The following is a 9,429-nucleotide window of genomic DNA, read 5'->3' on the forward strand; positions in this document are numbered from 1 at the left end:
GCTTTTTCCGCTGACCGGATCTAGAGCCTCTGAATCCGGCATTGCCTGCCGTATCCTCGGTGTTATCGCCATTATTGCGGCGCTTTGGTCTGTTACGATGTTGTCTGCCGTTGGCATCTTTGGTATCCGAAGCGCCCGGATTCCATGATGTGTTGTTGTTGCGAGCCAGCCAGCTATCCTCGCCTGCGCAAAAGCAGGTCATGAGTGTCGTGAGGGCTTCCATAGACTTCGGCTTCTACTGGCCAAGGTGGTGGGCAAGCCACTCGTCATGGATGTTGTGCTTGAATTCCGCGAGGGCCTCTGCGTCCAAACAGCTGACAATTTGGTTTTTCTTTGTTAGGAACCGAGTCCAGAATTGTCTGGCTGATTCCCCTGGCTGCTGAGTTATATGGCTCAGGTCATCAGCATCCGGTGGTCGCACATAAGTGCCCTGGAAGTTGTCAAGGAATACGTCTTCCTGATCCTCCCAACCGCCGATGGAGTCTGCTGGCAAGCTATTCAGCCAATGCCGAGCTGGTCCTTTGAGTTTTAGTGGGAGGTACTTGATGGCGTGTAGATCATCACCGCGAGCCATGTGGATGTGAAGGAGGAAATCCTCAATCCATACGGCGGGATCTGTTGTACCATCATATGATTCGATATTTACAGGTTTGAAACCCTCCGAGAATTTGTGGTCCATAACTTCATCAGTGAAGCATAGGGGGTGTGCGGCGCCTCTATGCCGGGCTATATCCCGACGCAGTTCATATTAGTCTTGTCTGCTGTATTCGGCCCAGCCGGATTTGCTTTTGGCGTATCCGGCATGACGATCATCGTCCCATGTTGGCACGCGTGCCCATGACCCGTATATTGACCTTGCAAGTTTTGCCTTACTGTCCAATATGTCTCGCAGGTCCCGTGTGTTGCCCCGAGCCTTGGTATTTTGGATTGAGTGGCGGCGGGGTGCAGGCTGAACTTCAGGCTGAAATGACTCTTTGGCTCGGCCATGCAGTTGCCGGTCAGCCGCATCGTACACTAGTGCAAGAGGTTTCAATTCTTCCTCCTCGAGGTGAGGTAGCAACCTGCGTTTTGGGTAACTCTTGGAGGGGCGCTCGAGTTCATATTCCTCGGCCGCAAGGACTTCGGTCCATTTGTCTGCTAGCAAGTCTTGATCAGCTTGAAGCTGTTGTTGCTTTTTCTTCAGGCTATTTGCTGTGGCCATAAGCCGACACTTGAAGCGCTCCTGTTCGACGGGGTCCTCAGGCACGATAAATTCTTCATCGCCGAGGCTCGCCTCGTCTTCGGAGAGAGGCATGTAATTGTCCTCCTCTGGTTCTCCATCTGCTGCCTGCTCTAGAGGGCTGGCTTATTCATCCTCTGGCTCTACATCGTGCTGGAGGGGATTGTGATTGTCTTCGGCACTATCCAGAGTGTTATTATCTCCTGTGCCGGTATCACTACTTTTGCTGTGGCGGGACTTAGAGCGGCGCCGCTGACGTCGACGCTTGGGTTGCTTCTTGGAGGGGTCATCCTCCGCTGTCTCATCGCCATTGCCTTCTTTAGGGGTGTCCACCATATATATGTCATATGATGATGTAGCGGTCCAGCGCCCTGTGGGCGGTGGTTCCTGCTCATCTCCTGCATTGTCATCCATACTGTCGATGTCTTCGGAGTCGAAGTCGAGCATCCCATATTGTCGGTTAAATCATCGACAGTGGCTACTAAGTGGGTGGTGGGTGGGCCGCGAATTTCTTCGTCATCTGCATCCCATTCTAGCCGGACATAGTTTGGCCAAGGTTCTCCTGACAGGGAGAGGGACCTTAATGAATTTTGCACATCTCCGAAGGGCGAGTGCTGAAAGATATCCGCGGAGGTGAACTCCATGATCGGCGCCCAGTCGGATGATACGTCTCCAACGTATCTATAATTTTTGATTGCTCCATGCTATATTATCTACTGTTTTGGACTATATTGGGCTTTATTTTCCACTTTTATATTATTTTTGGGACTAACCTATTAACCGGAGGCCCAGCCCAGAATTGCTATTTTTTGCCTATTTCAGTGTTTCGAAGAAACGGAATATCAAACGGAGTCCAAACGGAATGAAACCTTCGGGAACGTGATTTTCTCACCGAACGTGATTCAGGAGACTTGGACCCTATGCCAAGGCATCAGAGAGGCGGTCACAAGGGTGGGGGGCGCCCCCCCTTAGGGCGCGCCCCCTGCCTCGTGGGCCCCTTGGAGCTCCACCGACGTACTTCTTCCTCCTATATATACCTACGTACCCCCAAACGAACAGAGTCGGAGCCAAAAACCTAATTCCACCGCCGCAACTTTCTGTATCCACGAGATCCCATCTTGGGGCCTGTTCCGGAGCTCCGCCGGAGAGGGCCATCATCACGGAGGGCTTCTACATCATCATAGCCCCTCCGATGAAGTGTGAGTAGTTTACCTCAGACCTTCGGGTCCATAGTTAGTAGCTAGATGGCTTCTTCTCTCTTTTTGGATCTCAATATAAAGTTCTCCCCCTCTCTCGTCGAGATCTATTCGATGTAATCTTCTTTTTGCGGTGTGTTTGTTGAGACCGATGAATTGTGGGTTTATGATCAAGTCTATCCATGAATAATATTTGAATCTTCTCTGAATTCTTTTATGTATGATTGGTTATCTTTGCAAGTCTCTTCAAATTATCAGTTTGGTTTGGCCTACTAGATTGGTTTTTCTTTCCATGGGAGAAGTGCTTAGCTTTGGGTTCGATCTTGCGGTCCTTTCCCAGTGGCAGAAGGGGCAGCAAGGCACGTATTGCATCGTTGCCATCGAGGATAACAAGATGGGGTTTATTTCATATTGCATGAATTTATCTCTCTACATCATGTCATCTTGCTTAAAGCGTTACTCTGTTTTTAACTTAATACTCTAGATGCATGCTGGATAGCGGTCGATGAGTGGAGTAATAGTAGTAGATGCAGAATCATTTCGGTCTACTTGTCACGGACATGATGCCTATATACATGATCATGCCTAGATACTCTCATAACTATGCTCAATTCTGTCAATTGCTCAACAGTAATTTGTTCACCCACCGTAGAATACTTATGCTCTTGAGAGAAGCCACTAGTGAAACCTATGGCCCCCAGGTCTATTATCATCATATCAATCTACATCACTTTAATCTTGCTTTGCTTTTTTGCTTTGCCTTTTACTTTTCACTTTGCATCTCTATACCAAAAATACCAAAAATATTATATCTATCAGATCTCACTCTCGTAAGTGACCGTGAAGGGATTGACAACCCCTAATCGCGTTGGTTGCGAGTAGCTATCGTTTTTTGCAGGTGCGAGGGACTTGAGCGTGGCCTCCTACTGATTGATACCTTGGTTCTCAAAAACTGAGGGAAATACTTACGCTACTCTGGTGCATCATCCTTCCCTCTTCGGGGAAATCCAACGCAAGCTCAGGAGGTAGCAAGAAGAATTTCTGGCGCCGTTGCCGGGGAGGTTCGCGCAAGTCAAGATTTGACTGCTGACAACGAGCCATTTCTAGCGCCGTTGCCGGGGAGTCTACGCAAAAGTCAACATACCAAGTACCCATCACAATCCCTATCTCCTGCATTACATTATTTTCCATTTGCCTCTCGTTTTCCTCTCCCCCACTTCACCCTTGCTGTTTTATTCGCCCTCTCTCTCTATCCTCCCTCTCTATTTGCCTCTTTTACCCGTTCTTGTTTGCTCGTATGGTTGGAATAGTTGTTTATTTATTACTAAACAGAGAACCTAAGACCTATGGATCCTCATCCACTTGCTAATCTTTTTAAGTGATCCAATTATGATGAACCAATTGCTAGTGAGTTTTGTGCACTAGATTATCTTTATGAGGTTTTGCCTGAAATTCGCGAATCTAAAAAGTGTGATGAATTACTTTATGATGCAATTCACGATAGATCTTTGAATAAAAAGAATGATTGCAATGATTTTATTATAAATTCTATTTATGCAAATTGTGCTAATAATATGCAAAACCCTAAGCTTGGGGATGCTAGTTTTGCTATGTCCTCTACTTGTTGCAATGATCATGATTGGGGCGATTCTTCTTTTGATCTTGAAAATTTATTTACTCCCCATGATGATTATGAGATTGATAATAGTGTTTGCAATAATACTGAGAGTGGGTTTGGAAGAGTGTCAACTTTAGATCCCACATATTTGGATAATGTTCAATCTTATGAAGTTTTTGATAAAAGTGGGTTTGAAGAGGTCATGACTTTAGTTAATGTCAGTCCCACTATTTTGGAAGAGTGTCAACTTTGCATGCATGTGAATCGTGTTGAAAATATTTTATGTGATAGATATTTTGTTGAATTTGCTTATGATCCTACATGTAATTATTACGAGAGAGGAAAATATGGTGGTAGAAATTTTCATGTTACTAAATTACCTCTCGTTATGTTGAGATTGCTATTGTTTCTTTCCACTTCCTTGCATATGCTAGTTTTTGCTTGCGATGATAATTTGTTTTCCTATATGATTCCTATGCATAGGAAGTATGTTAGACTTAGATATGTTTGTCACATTTTTTATGATGCTCTCTTTGTGCTTCAATTCTTGTCTTTCATGTGAGCATCATTGAAATATTATGCCTAGCTATAAGGCTTTAAAGAAAAGCAATTGTTGGGAGACAACCCAATATTTTTCCTTGATGTTATTCAATAAATAATTTATCTAGCCTCTGTTTTGGTAGTGTTTTTGTGTGATTAATTAGTGTTTGTGCCAAGTAGAACCGTTGGGAAGACTTGGGGAAAGTCTTGTAGAACTTGCTGTAAAAATAGGAAACTTTGGCGCTCACGAGAACTGCTGTCATTTCTATTTGGAAAGTGCTATTTAGTTAATTATTTTTTCAGATGATTAATAGATAAATTCCTCACGTCCAGCAATTTATTTTAGAATTTTTGGGGTTCCAGATCTTGCGCTAGCTACATATTACTAGAGACTGTTCTGTTTTTGATAGATTCTGTTTTTCGTGTGTTGTTTGCTTATTTTGATAAATCTATGGCTAGTAAAATAGTTTATAATCCATAGAGAAGTTGTAATGCAGTAGGTTTAACACCAATATAAATAAATAATGAGTTCATTACAGTACCTTGAAGTGGTCTTTTGTTTTCTTTCGCTAACGGAGCTCACGAGTTTTCTACCTTAAGTTTTGTGTTGTGAAGTTTTCAAGTTTTGGGTAAGGATTTGATGGATTATGGAACAAGGAGTGGCAAGAGCCTAAGCTTGGGGATGCCCATGGCACCCCAAGATAATCTAAGGACACCTAAAAGCCAAAGCTTGGGGATGCCCCGGAAGGCATCCCCTCTTTCGTCTACTTCTATCGGTAACTTTACTTGGAGCTATATTTTTATTCACCACATGATATTTGTTTTGCTTGGAGAGTCTTGTATTATTTGTGTCTTTGTTTTTTAGTGCGCCACAATCATCCTTGGTGTACACACCTTTTGAGAGAGCCATACATGAATTGGAATTTGATAGAATACTCTATGTGCTTCACTTATATCTTTTGAGCGTTATAATTTTGCTCTATGTGCTTCACTTAGATCTTTTAGAGCATGGTGGTGGAATTGTTTTAAAGAAACTATTGATCTCTCATGCTTCACTTAGCTTATTTTGAGAGTCTTAATAGCATGGTTATTTTCTTAATAATAATATGCTTGGTATTCAAGATTTGTGAAACTTTCTTTTGAGTGCGTTGAATACTAAGAAAAGATTGAAGCATGATAATTGTTTTGAGATATGGAGGTGATAATATTAGAGTCATGCTAGTTGAGTAATTGTGAATTTAAAGAATACTTGTGTTAAAGTTTGTGATTCCCGTAGCATGCACGTATGGTGAACCGTTATGCGATGAAGTCGGAGCATGATTTATTTATTGATTGTCTTCCTTATGAGTGGCGGTCGGGGACGAGCGATGGTCTTTTCCTACCAATCTATCCCCTAGGAGCATGTGCGTAATACTTTGCTTTGATAACTTCTAGATTTTTGCAATAAGTATATGAGTTCGTCATGACTAATGTTGAGTCCATGGATTATACGCACTTTTTCCCTTCCTTCCACCATTGCTAGCCTCTCTAATACCGCGCACTTTTCGCTGGTATCATACACCCACCATATACCCCCCTCAAAACAGCCACCATAGCTACCTATCATGGCATTTCCATAGCCATTCCGAGATATATTGCCATGTAACTTTCCACCATTCCGTTTATTATGACACGCTCCATCATTGTAATATTGCTAGCATGATCATGTAGTTGACATCGTATTTGTGGCAAAGCCACCGTTCATAATTCTTCCATACATGTCACTCTTGATTCATTGCATATCCCGGTACACCGCCGGAGGCATTCATATAGAGTCATATTTTGTTCTAAGTATCGAGTTGTAAGAAAAATAAAAGTGTGATGATCATCATTTTTAGAACATTGTTCCAAGTGAGGACAGGATTCCCCCATAAGTTGGGATGAGACTCCGGACGAAAAATAAAAAAAAGAAAAAAAGAGGCCATAAAAAAGAGAAGGCCCAAATAAAAAAAATAAAAAATGATAGAAAAAGAGAGAAGGGCAATGTTACTATCCTTTTACCACACTTGTGCTTCAAAGTAGCACCAAGATCTTCATGATAGAGAGTCTCTCGTTATGTCACTTTCATATACTAGTGGGAATTTTTCATTATAGAACTTGGCTCGTATATTCCAATGATGGGCTTCCTCAAAATGCCCTAGGTCTTCGTGAGCAAGCAAGTTGGATGCACACCCACCTAGTTTATTTTGTTGAGCTTTCATATACTTATAGCTCTAGTGCAGCCGTTGCATGGCAATCCCTACTCACTCACATTGATATCTATTGATAGGCATCTCCATAGCCCGTTGATACGCCTAGTTGATGTGAGACTATCTTCCCCTCTTTTTGTCTTCTCCACAACCACCACTCTATTCCACATATAGTGCTATATCCATGGCTCACGCTCATGTATTGCGTGAAGATTGAAAAAGTTTGAAAAAGTTAGAGTATGAAACAATTGCTTGGCTTGTCATCGGGGTTGTGCATGATTTAAATACTTTGTGTGGTGAAGATAGAGCATAGCCAGACTATATGATTTTGTAGGGATAACTTTCTTTGGCCATGTTATTTTGAGAAGACATAATTGCTTTGTTAGTATGCTTGAAGTATTATTATTTTTATGTCAACATGAACTTTTTTCTTGAATCTTTCGAATCTGAATATTCATACCACAATTAAGAAGATTTGCATTGAAATTATGCCAAGTAGCACTCCGCATCAAAAATTCTCTTTTTATCATTTACCTACTCGAGGACGAGCAGGAATTAAGCTTGGGGATGCCTGATACGTCTCCAACGTATCTATAATTTTTGATTGCTCCATGCTATATTATCTACTGTTTTGGACTATATTGGGCTTTATTTTCCACTTCTATATTATTTTTGGGACTAACCTATTAACCGGAGGCCCAGCCCAGAATTGCTGTTTTTTTGCCTATTTCACTGTTTCGAAGAAATGAAATATCAAACGGAGTCCAAACGGAATGAAACCTTCGGGAACGTGATTTTCTCACCGAACGTGATCCAGGAGACTTGGACCCTACGCCAAGCCATCAGAGAGGCAGTCACGAGGGTGGGGGGTGCCCCCCTTAGGGCGCGCCCCCCTGCCTCATGGTCCCTCGGAGCTCCACTGACATACTTCTTCCTCCTATATATACCTACGTACCCCCAAACGAACAGAGACGGAGCCAAAAACCTAATTCCACCACCGCAACTTTCTGTATCCACGAGATCCCATCTTGGGGCCTGTTCTGGAGCTCCGTCGGAGAGGGCTGTCATCACGGAGGGCTTCTACATCATCATAGCCCCTCCGATGAAGTGTGAGTAGTTTACCTCAGACCTTCGGGTCCATAATTAGTAGCTAGATGGCTTCTTCTCTCTTTTTGGATCTCAATACAAAGTTCTCCCCCTCTCTCGTGGAGATCTATTCGATGTAATCTTCTTTTTGCGGTGTGTTTGTTGAGACCGATGAATTGTGGGTTTATGATCAAGTCTATCTATGAATAATATTTGAATCTTCTTTGAATTCTTTTATGTATGATTGATTATCTTTGCAAGTCTCTTCGAATTATTAGTTTGGTTTGACCTACTAGATTGGTTTTTCTTGCTATGGGAGAAATTCTTAGCTTTGGGTTTGATCTTGTGGTGTCCTTTCCCAGTGACAGAAGGGGCAGCAAGGCACGTATTGCATCGTTGCCATCGAGGATAACAAGATGGGGTTTATTTCATATTGCATGAATTTATCTCTCTACATCATGTCATCTTGCTGAAAGCGTTACTCTGTTTTTAACTTAATACTCTAGATGCATGCTGGATAGCGGTCAATGAGTGGAGTAATAGTAGTAGATGCAGAATCGTTTCGGTCTACTTGTCACGGACGTGATGCCTACATACATGATCATGCCTAGATATTCTCATAACTATGTTCAATTCTGTCAATTGCTCAACAGTAATTTGTTCACCTACCGTAGAATACTTATGCTCTTGAGAGAAGCCACTAGTGAAACCTATGGCCCCGGGTCTATTCTCATCATATCAATCTCCATCACTTTAATCTTGCTTTGCTTTTTTACTTTGCCTTTTACTTTTCACTTTGCATCTCTATACCAAAAATACCAAAAATATTATATCTATCAGATCTCACTCTCGTAAGTCACCATGAAGGGATTGACAACCCCTAATCGCGTTGGTTGCGAGTAGCTATCATTTTGTGCAGGTACATGGGACTTGAGCGTGGCCTCCTACTGGATTGATACCTTGGTTCTCAAAAACTGAGGGAAATACTTACGCCACTCTACTGCATCATCATTTCCTCTTCGGGGAAATCCAATGCAAGCTCAAGAGGTAGCATCGGATTCGACGGGCACGGATGTAAGCGGCTTGGAGTCCGTGGCCGGAGGTGAATCCAGTGGTTCGGTGACGCGGCTCTCGTAAGGGGTGAAGTCAGTATCCGGCTCTATCGCCACTGAGAGTGCGGACTCCATGGCGGGGTCTATCCCTCTGTCCTAGGATGGCGCAATTTTCTCCGGATTGAAGGCCGGAGTAGTTGCAGATGCGGTCTCCCGAACACTGTCCGACGGCAGAGATACGTCGTGCTTGTCGTGACTGTGCAGCGCACCTGAGACGGGCTCGAATCCGTCAAAGATCAAGTCTCCGCTGATGTCGACAGTGTAGTTTAAGTTTCTGAATCTGATCTGATGGCCAGGGCATAGCTCTCGATCTTCTCTAGATGTCCAAGCGAATTGGCCCACAATGTGAAGCCGCCGAATACAAAGATCTGTCCGGGGAGGAAAACGTCACCCTGGACGGCATCGCTATTAATGATCCAAGGAGCCATCA

Source organism: Triticum aestivum, chromosome 7A, assembly GCF_018294505.1.
Source record: "Triticum aestivum cultivar Chinese Spring chromosome 7A, IWGSC CS RefSeq v2.1, whole genome shotgun sequence".
Classification (NCBI taxonomy): Eukaryota; Viridiplantae; Streptophyta; class Magnoliopsida; order Poales; family Poaceae; genus Triticum; species Triticum aestivum.